The following is a 10,780-nucleotide window of genomic DNA, read 5'->3' on the forward strand; positions in this document are numbered from 1 at the left end:
GTCTGGGATCCCAAAATAAGGATTTTTGTTTGTATCGTTGCATTGAAAGAGTTTGACCTTATTATTGTACTTACAATTCTTTTCCTTTGTTTTTTCCTGAGTCCAATACAGAGCTGGTTTCTCAGGGATCCACCATGTAAAAGTTCCGTTACAGACTTTGTATCTCTTATAGGAAGTATTTCCTACTTTGTTAAGGAAATTGTTCCTGGTATGCCACGGACACTCCTCTCTTATCACTGTTGAACTTAGTACCCACCCTTCTGGTCTGTTTTTTCCCCTTATCTTTGTCTGATTCCACTTAAGGAGTTCTATTGGGCTTAAGCTACTGCCTTTCTATGGCCATTCCTCTGTCATCAGAGGCCCTCCACAAACCCAACAGTTGGTTACATTAAGCTCTTTATCTATCCTTTCCCCCAATTCCACAAACAGGTTTTTTCCAAATTTTGAGATATCTTTTTCATTTTCTAATTGTTGTTTGAGTTTCACATACATGTCTTGAATTGGGGTCGATACAGAGTTAGATTGCTGTGTTAGCTTTGCTTGTTGTTTACCAGTTGTTCTTTTACTAAGCCTGAGACTTTACTCCCAACAATATATGTGAAACAAATCCATCTTTCTCCTTTTGGACATTTACTTCCCAACCTGCTACCACTTGTTCCTAAATTTTCTACAATCCAGTACTTTTTCCCGTTTTGTATACAGTTTCCTAATTTGGATGGGTTATAAGAGTGACTGTTGACATGGGTATGCACAATGAAAAAGGAACCTCAGTGTTTTTCCACATACAGCTTTTGGTAACACCTATGGCATGGCTTTGTCGATATCTCCAGAGGGAAGAGACAAAAAAGGAGTGACAGATAAAGGAATAACAGAGGTCCGATATGGCTTATACCTCCACCTCCCATGCCTATGGGGTTGCTACCCACAGCAGGGGTATATGATCTTCTTGGTGGCAAGTGCAGTGGTCAATTCAGTCTTGCCCTCTATTTCCTCGTCACTTCCTTTTCGCTAATTTCCAGGCAAATTACTTTTGACATTTCTTAATTGTAGCTTCCCACCATTCCTCAGGTATCTCTCATTCAACAGGCACTAGTAATTCCCATCTACAAAGCAAGGTTACTATTTCAGCTGTTCTTTGCTCTACCTGGATGGGGAATAGAGTTGGCGTTTGACACTTCATGTAATGAGAGTGTCATTTTAGTGAACTACAATACTAATATTTTTTACAGTCTAGACATTTACATTTAACTCACCTAGCATGTCCAGTGTTGGGATGAATCAGACAGTGTATATGGTATGGCACTGTTGGAAGAGACAATTCCTCCTTTTTAAGTAAGTCACAGGCTAAGGCTAGAATATGAGGACTCTCTGACCGAAGTAGTCCTGATCCTCCTGTTTGGAGTGGAAGGATTCCTCCCCAAGGGGGGTATTGGAGGTGTCTCAGGACTTGTCCAGGCAACACTTGAAACTACTGATGTGAGCTTGGCCTTATTTCCCAATCAGGTGTGATTCTTACTGTATCTCTTGGATCATTTGGGTCTTCCCAGTGCATTACCACCCAGTTCCTGCTTAAGAGTCAACTTGGTATCACCAGGCTTAGATGTTATAGTCCACTCCTCAGGTTCTTCAACGGGTCCTTTGATTCTGCTGGTGTGGATCCACCCTCGCTCCTTGGTCCAGATCGCTGCCTCAGTCGTCAGTAGCACCTGAAAAGGACCTTCCCATTGTGGAGTTAAAGATTGCTCTTTCCACGTTTTTATTAGTACCCACTCCCCTGGATGGATATTATGGATTTTAAAGTCTAAAGGTGTGGTTTGAGGGATTATCCCTTTCGACTGCAAATCTTCAAGGGTCCTTGCAATTGTGTTGACATATCCTTTAACACTCATTTTCTCTACTTCATAGGTAGCAGTTTCATGTTGGGTGGTCAGAAAGGGTAATCCAAACATCATTTCGTAAGGTGACACTCCCAGGTCTGACCTGGGTTGTGTTCGAACCCTCAATAAAGCCAGAGGTAGGCATTTTATCCACGACATTTGAGTTTCAATTATTAATTTAGTTAAGATTTGCTTTAAAGTTTGGTTCATCCTCTCTACCCCTCCTGAGCTCCGTGGGTGCCATGGGGTATGTAATTCCCACTTTACTCCCAAGGCTTGAGTTAGTTGCTGTAGAACTTTTCATGTAAAGTGTGTTCCTCTATCTGAGTCTATCCTATTAATCATTCCATACCTGGGAATAATTTGTTCTAAGAGGGTTTTGCATACTACATTGGCTGTGGCTATGACAGTGGGAACAGCTTCCACCCAGTGGGTAAGATGGTCTGTTATTACTAACAAGAATTTCCACCTCTGTGGGGAAGTTCGGTAAAGTCCACTTGGATACTTTGAGATGGTCGGAGAGCTAACTCACACCCTCCTCATCATGTTTTTCTCATCACCTTTTTATTTACTTTTTGGCAAACCATACATCTTTCAGTTATTTGTTTAGCCAACCCATAAATTCCAATGCACCCATAATTCCTTAGAAGGTGATCACACAAAGCCTTGGTACCCCAATGAGTTTTTTGATGCATGTCTTCTAATATTTTTCTGGTAAGTGATTTATTAGGTAACTGCCTTCCATCAGGAAGTTTCCACTTTCCACATTCGTCTGGCTTTCCCCATATTTCTGCTGTCAATATTACCGTGTCCCGCAGCCGTAGGGAGGAGGAGAGAAGATCCAGCAGGCAGGAAATATGCAGCAAGATTGATTTATTTAATTATTTTACAAACTCTTTTATAGACTTTTTTTCTTCATAGTCTAATTGGATAAAGGATCAGCCACCCCCTGGGGTGATTGGCTAAAATCCTAAAACATGCATTGTCAAAATATTTTTCTACTATACCATAAACAAAACTTTTACAAGGTCACGGGTGTTCACGGCCCATAAACTCTGCAAATATCTTCTATGAGAGAGAAAAGTATCCCACGGTTTAGAAGAAGCAGGAAAATTCCTTGCTAATAGCATTTTTGTATCCACATTCCCCATATCTTACTTAATTATTTTTCCTCTCTTTTACAAAATTCTGGAGTCTCCAATTTTTCATTCTTTGAGGTCAAAATTAGCATAACCTTTTTTATCCCGTCTTCTGCAGCATCCTTAGCTTCTTGATCTGACAAATTATTTCATCTTATTTCTAAGGTCATTCCTTTTCGGTGTCTTTTAATATGTACTACAGCTATCTCTTCAGGTAATTTTAATGCCTCTAAAACTTCTAAAATAAGTCCTTTATGTATCAATCCCTTTCCCTTTGAATTAAGTAATCCCCTTTCTTCCCAAATTTTTTCAAAGGTATGTACTACTCCAAAAGCGTACCTTGAATCAGTGTATACAGTTCCCTTCTTGTGTGCTAAATATTCCAGTGCCCTTTTTAGGGCATATAATTCACAAGTCTGAGCTGACAAGTTTGAGGGTAATTTTCCTTTTTCAATGGTTTGCATAGTCCCCCCATCAACTAAAGCATACCCTGACATTCTTTTTCCTTGTACACATCTGGAAGAACCATCTACATATATTATTTCTCCTTCTGAAAGGGCTTGTTCCTTGAGATCTTCTCGAACTTTGGTATTGGATAATTTCTAAGCAGCTATGTGTTAGGTTATCTTTTGGCTCTCCATATAAAAATTGAGCTGGATTCAGACTCTTGCTCACTTCTAGTGTCTATCAGAATTGCTTCATATTTTAGCATCCTAGAGGCTGCTAACCATTTTTCAGCTTTCTGGTTTAGCACATTTCGAACTGCATGAGGTGTGGACACTATTAGCTTGCTCCCAAAAGTAAACTTACGACTTTCTTCTACCAAGATTGCAATAGCTGCTTGTTGGGGTGGCTCAGCCTACTCTTGGGCTGAGACCAGCAAATGTCACTCAAACCAGGGCCATCCACTGGGTGGATTTCCCCGCCCAGGACAGCGGGTCGGAAGGCGGACCAGAAGAGATCACTGAGGTCTAGGTTACCTCCCCCTGGGTGGCTCCCAATCCTAAGTTGCCTCCCCCGTTCCAGAAAGTTCTCCCTTTCTTAGTTGTTAATTGGTTCCCTGTTATGACTCCTTCCTCCCTGTTTTCCCCATTGGTTCTGAAAAATTGTATCCTCCCCTCTGCCTGTACCCCACTGGTTGTTTTCCCTTTCCCCGCCTTGCTCCACCCCCCCCATAAAAGGTTGTGTGCTGTGCTTCTCAGGGCCTTTTGCTGGTCCCTGGACCCTCCTGCAAATAAACCTGCTGGAACCCACACCAGAGGCCCCTCTCGCCTTCTTTGCTTCCGGCCTGATGCAGGCCTAAATCAGCGGCCACCCAACGTGCTTCCTCTGAAGAGGAGCCAGCGCATGCATCTATCTCGCACCAATCCCACAAAGTCGTCCAGCGAGGACACTGTGGAGGCTAACGCTGCGTCCCCTCTGCCCGAGGGCACGCCGAGGCTTGTGATAACAAGCCCCCGATTGCTTTAGGTTGGCACCCAAATGACTCACACACATGCGTTCCTGCATCGTCCTCGCTGCCAGGGGGCTGTGAGTGTCAGCGATTCGGAGCCACCGACGCCTCTCCTGGCAGCGCGCTCTGTTTTAAGAGTTGCACTCCGAGAGGAGGCTGCCAACTCCTGCCGGGAGAGCAGCCTGACTCGGAGGACCCCACCGTGCCTTTTTATTTCCAGGACTGGATGCCTGTGTCTTCTTCGCGTGTGTGTGAGTATTTTTGTGGTTCCCGGCCCCTGGGAAATTACCTTTAGTTTCTCCTTTTTGCAGGTGGTGGGTGAAGTTGACGCTGAGATTTAAGATGGGAGCTAAGCTTTCCCAGCCTCAGCGAGAGGTTTATCTCCAAGTTGGGGAATCCCTGAAGAGTGGTGGGTTAAAGTTACCAAAGGGGATTTTGAAAAAGTTTGTTAAGTGGCTCTTCTTTTATTTTCCCCAGATGTTCCTTGTTAATTTGAAGTCTGCCATGTTTTGGCAATTTGTGGGAGACAAAATACTGGAATTAAACCAACGGGGAGATTCCTCTGGAGAGAAGTTTCTCTATGTGGTCTGGGCTTTGAGAGATATACACAAAGCCAATAGGAAAATAAAAGAAAGGCCCCGAGTTCTCCCCAGTTCTTCCCAAGTCCCTCCTTCCTCCCCTCGTGTTCCTCGTGTTCCTCATTCCACTACCCCGTCGCTGAGAAGATCGGGAGGTGTAAAATGCCCAGAGGCACAGGGTTGCCACCATCTCCCTGACCCTCCTCGATCCTCTCAGCCACCCTGTCAAAATAGCCCTGGCCAAGCTGTTTCGGCTTCTACCCAAACCCGCTCTCCTATGCCGTCTTCCCCAGTTGTTCGTCCTAAAAGTGGTTCCCAGTTTTATTGCCCTCAAAATGGCAGCGAAGACTTTTCTTCATCCACCATTTTGTCCCCTTTCCCTGCTGTTCCTGCCTTCCCCCAAAATGGAGGGGACCGCATGGCACAGCCCACCTTTTTCCTTTCTCCTTCCCACAACCCTTTTCTCCTCCCTCCTCCTAACCCTTTCCTGTCTCCACCCCTCATGACGTGACGGCTGTGAGCTCCCCCTTAGCGTCGGGTACCGCCCCCTGCGTCGGGAGTCCCCATCTTTCCCATGGCCACTCCTCTTTGTCCTCAGCCCCCGCCTACTGGGAGGGGCCTTCCGGTTCCCACGCCTCGTCTTCCGGTTCCCATGCTGTGGAAACCAGAACTGACGCCATTTTGAAACCGGAGCCGGAAGCCTCCTGCAGTCCCTTCGCCTCTCCGGTTACTTATAACCAAGCTGGCGGCAACCCCACTTGGAAACCCTTTGACCCTTCTGGGGTCAAAGAACTTTGTAAAGCCCAGAAGGAGTTTGGGAGGGAGAGTTCATATTTCTGGAATCTCCTGCGGGACACCCTCACTAATACAGTGTTGGTCCCAGCAGACCTCCAAAGCATTTTTTCCTGCTTGCTTTCTCTGGCTGAATTCGAGATGTGGGATGACGGGTGGGAAGGCAACTAAGAGAGGTCCTCCCAATCCTGTTGCAAGACCCTAATAACGCAGGGGTTTCCATGGACCACCTTACCAGTGAGGGGTTGCTTGCCAAGCCACAAGACCAGGCCCGAAACACCCCAGAGCCGGTCTTGAATGCTGTTAAGCATGTGGCGGAGCAAGCATTTTTGATGATGCCCCCTAAATCGGCGCCTCAACTAAATTATACTGAAATTCGACAACTTCCAAATGAGCCATTTATTGACCTCGTTGACAAATTGAAATTAGTGGTGGAGAAGCAAGTGGAAGATACAAGAATTAGAGAAAACATAATCACCCAAATAGCGAAAGCTAATGCAAATGAACCTGTAAAAGAGTGATTATGACCCTCCCACTTGATCCTCCACCAACGCTAAAGCAAATGATTCGACATTGTACAACCTTAGTTCCAATTGGCCAACCAAATTTAAAAACAAGGGGGAATGTGGTGGGAGCTGTGGGTGCCACTCAGGCAACGGCACCTCAGGACAGGAGGACAACAAACAGAAACTGGATTTGTCACAGATGTGGCAAACCAGGACATATGGCCCGGAACTGCAGAGCTCCAGCCCCGATTAATCGAAGTTCCCGAGCTGTTTCCCCAGGGCAAGTAGTATTGCCCACTCCCATGGAGGTACAGCTGGGAAACAGGACTCAGCGCGGATCTGCGGCCCCACGTGATGACATAAATAAAGAAGCCACGACCAGAAAAACTGTGACTACTGCCACTGCAACCACAATGGACTCTATCACACTTCAACGGGTCCTCGTGAGTCGCGAAGGACTGAAAGACTGCTGTTTATTCATTGTGGGAGACACCACACACACACCACCAGAGATCTCAATAACACCAGAGATCGTCCAAGTAGGGTCACAAGGACTCTTTACAATTAACATACAATGTATTAACCCACCTTTCTTTCTCGCAGCTGGCCAGGTTCTCACCCAGGCCATCCTCATGCCTAGAAGTTCACCAGAAAACTACAACCCATCTATCCTCTGGGCTGAGGTGGTAAGTAATGAGCCGATGCTAAGCTGCAAGATTTCATGCCAGGGCTCGGACATCAGCCTAGCAGGAATGATGGACATGAAGGCAGACGTGACGGTCATCGCCTCCAGCAACTGGCCGTCATGTTGGGAGCTGCAACCAGCAGAAGGTATTGTTACGGGTGTGAGAGGATCCGTAGCTGCCCAGAGAAGCAGGACGCTTGTCCAGATTGAGGGCCCAGAGGGGCGGATTGCAACAGTCCGTCCATGTTATTGACTCTGGGTTTACATTGTTGGGCAGGGATCTCATGTCCCAGTGGGGAGCCCGGGTTGAAATCCCGTCGCAACCCCGGGATTTTTAGTAGGGGTCACTGTGGAGCGCCCCACTCAGAAATTGAATTGGCTCACCCACAAAAGGGTCTGGGTGGACCAGTGGCCTTTGAAAAGACACCAACTGAGAGCACTCACTGCACTCGTGGAGGAGCAGCTGAGGAAGGGGAACATCAAACCTTCCAAAAGCGCTTGGAACTCCCCGGTCTTTGTGATCCGGAAGCCGGGGACAGACAAGTGGAGACTCCTTCATGACCTGCGAAAAATTAATGAGGTCATTGAGGTCATGGGACCCCTGCAGCCCGGAATGCCATCACCCTCTATGCTCCCTAGGCAGTGGAAGCTAGGGAGTCATAGGCATCAAGGACTGCTTCTTCCAGATCCCCCTACATCCAGACGATGCACTCCAGTTTGCCTTCTCGGTGCCTTCCATCAACCAAGAGGCTCCCATGCGGTGCTACCACTGGCGAGTTCCGTCGCAAGGCATGAAAAACTCACCCACCATCTGCCAGTGGTATGTCACTCGCATTCTGTCCCCTGTCCGGAGAAGAGTGGCTAGAAGTGGGAGTCTGACGTGCAGGTAGTCAAAGGATCACCGCAAGTTGCAGAGCTTGCTGCACTGGTCAGAGCATTTGAGCGGTTCAATGAACCATTTAATTTGATAACAGATTCAGCATATGTAGCAGGAATGGTGTCTAGAGCAGAAAGAGCATCGCTCAGAGAGGTGGCGAATCCAAAAATCTACAACTTGCTTTCAAAGCTGATCCAAACTGTCTCCCACCGAAAGCAACCCTTTTATGTGATGCATGTGAGATCACACACTGATCTGCCAGGATTCATTGCAGACGGGAATCGGAGAGCTGATGCACTAGCCATGCCTATTGAGATGGCAAATTTACCTAATAGATTCCAGCAAGCCCAGTTGAGCCATGCCACATTCCATCAAAATGCTCCAGCCCTCGTCCAGATGTTCCACCTCAGCAAAGACCAGGCAAAGACAATTGTGGTGACATGCCTTAACTGCCAGAAATATCAGTTACCATCATTAGGCCAAGGAGTTAATCCTCGAGGCCTCAGCAGTTGTGAGGTACGGCAGATGGATGTTACCCATTTCCCTCAGTTTGGTCGCCAAAAATATGTGCATGCATCAGTAGGCACCTTTTCTGGTGCGACCTTCGCCTCAGCCCACCGTGGGGAAAGAGCAAAAGACGTCACCAACCACCTGGTTCAAGCCTTTGCTGTGTTGAGGACACCGAAAAAAATAAAAACAGATAATGGCCCAGCATCTACATCTGCAGAACTGAAAAGATTCTTTGATGAATGGGATGTGGAACATGTCACCAGTATCTCCCATTCTCCTACGGGCCAGTCAATCGTTGAGCGCAAACACCAGACGTTGAAAAGACTGCCCCCGGTTTTAAGACTCGCCAAAGCACTCTTCACTTTAAATTTTTTAAACTGCTCCTATGAAGAACCGAACCCCCCTATTTTAAGGCACTTTACAAACTCAACCAAGGCTAAGCTAACTGAAAGACCCAATGTCTTGGTAAAAGACCCAGACATGCTGCAAATACGCAGCCCATACCCCTTAGTCACCTGGGGTAGAGGATATGGATGTGTATCCACCCCAGAAGGACCTAAATGGATCCCTGGGAAGTGGATCAAACTTTTTTTAACAAAGACATCAAAACCAAAGCAGCCTGAGAACACAGTAGCAACTGCCTGGAAAAGGAGGAGAAACAAGACCTCCTGAATAAACAAGAAATTCTCCTCCCAGGCTGCAAGGACAAACATTCCCTTTCCCACCTTCCCTGATGTGTTTCCCTCCCCTAAGTGGCCCTTCATTTTGTTTGAAAGAGGGGGAGTCTAAGAGAACCATAACCGCATGATTGTTCTGTTTATCTCATTTATATGTTGTTCTGCTTTTCTTCAGTTAAAGCCCCTTACAGGATGGTGACCCATGTGTTGCTTTATTATCTACTGCTGCAACTTCTCCCAGGCCAACACCAGCAAAGCAAAGCGTGGATCATCCTGCAGCCACAACACAACGTGTGGGTGACCCTAGCACAAGCCCTCAATCAATCTGGGCTGTGTCTAGGCATGGGCGGGATGAAGGATCCAATGTCGACCTGCCTTATTGGCATTCCCTTGCACACTGAGAAGTTTGTTGCTTACACCCACGATACACATATCCTCCAGCCCCACCATTGGGACTGATGGATGTGGAAACTCCCGACAGACATCTCAGCGCCCCAAGAGTTACATCTGCAGGGGTCTGCTGGAGCAGCTTACTGCTTCAATTCCCATTACAACGAGCCAAGGCACCAGTTCCAAGTTAGCCCTTACAATAAAATCTATAAAAAGGGCTGGTGCCAAAAAATGGCCCTGTCGGTTTCCACATCCATTGGCCACAACAAGGTGTTGCCGGATGGATTGGTTTTGATCTGTGGGGACCGAGCGTGGAACGGAATCCCGCCCTGCCTTACCGGGGGTCCCTGTACCTTAGGGCGACTGACCACCCTTACTCCAGACAGGGCTCAGCTCCTCAAATGGCATCAATCTGTTAATCAGGCACGATCCAAACGATCAATTCAAAAAATGTCAGATGATTGTGATGGTTCAGTTGTTAATTGGCCTCACTCCAAATGGGTTGTGGTCTCAATTTTCCTGCCATAGGTGGCGGCAGCCAAAGCGCTTGGGGAGCTTGAGCAAATTTCTTGTTGGCTTGGAAAAAACGCCCGAGCCACGTCCTCCGCCCTCAGCAAACTATTATCTGAGGAAGAGAAAACAAGGCAGGCAATGCTGCAAAATCGAGCAGCGATTGATTTCCTTCTTCTCGCCCATGGTCATGGCTGCGAGGAATTTGAGGGACTCTGTTGTATGGACCTGTCCACCGAAGGCAATTCCATCCAGGCCAAGATACATGAAATACAACAGCAAGTACAGAATCTACAAGTGGAAAGCAAAGACTGGTTCAGCAATTTATTTTCTGCTTCCACCTCCCCTTCATCCACATGGAGCTTCAGCAGCTGGGTCCCATCAGTCATAAAAGACCTTTTATGGATTTTGCTCACAATTTTCCTAATTTTATTAGCCCTTCCTATTTTTAAGTATTTAATTTTAGAATTCCTTAAATCCTCCCCTCCTTTTCAATATAATAAAAAAGGGGGAGATGTTGGGGTGGCTCAGCCTACTCTTGGGCTGAGACCAGCAAATGTCACTCAAACCAGGGCCATCCACTGGGTGGATTTCCCCACCCAGGACAGCGGGTCGGAAGGTGGACCAGAAGAGATCACTGAGGTCTAGGTTACCTCCCCCTGGGTGGCTCCCAATCCTAAGTTGCCTCCCCCGTTCCAGAAAGTTCTCTCTTTTTTAGTTGTTAATTGGTTCCCTGTTGTGACTCCTTCCTCCCTGTTTTCCCCATTGGTTCTGAAAAATTGTATC

At 46.8% G+C, this 10,780-nt stretch overlaps 1 long non-coding RNA gene across 1 annotated transcript in view; it reads right to left on the reverse strand.

The window, feature by feature from the left end:
* Positions 1 to 453: 453 nt before the first annotated feature.
* Positions 454 to 10,780, reverse strand: part of LOC121663324 — a 16,626-nt gene continuing 6,299 nt past the window's right edge. The window contains exon 2 of the long non-coding RNA XR_006015599.1: positions 454 to 1,717. This is a non-coding gene — a long non-coding RNA (uncharacterized LOC121663324). The remainder of the gene's footprint in view (positions 1,718 to 10,780) is intronic.

This window comes from Corvus kubaryi, unplaced genomic scaffold (genome assembly GCF_017639235.1).
Source record: "Corvus kubaryi isolate FWS band 111438036 unplaced genomic scaffold, C.kubaryi_AGA036_p1.0 37270, whole genome shotgun sequence".
NCBI classification, from domain to species: domain Eukaryota; kingdom Metazoa; phylum Chordata; class Aves; order Passeriformes; family Corvidae; genus Corvus; species Corvus kubaryi.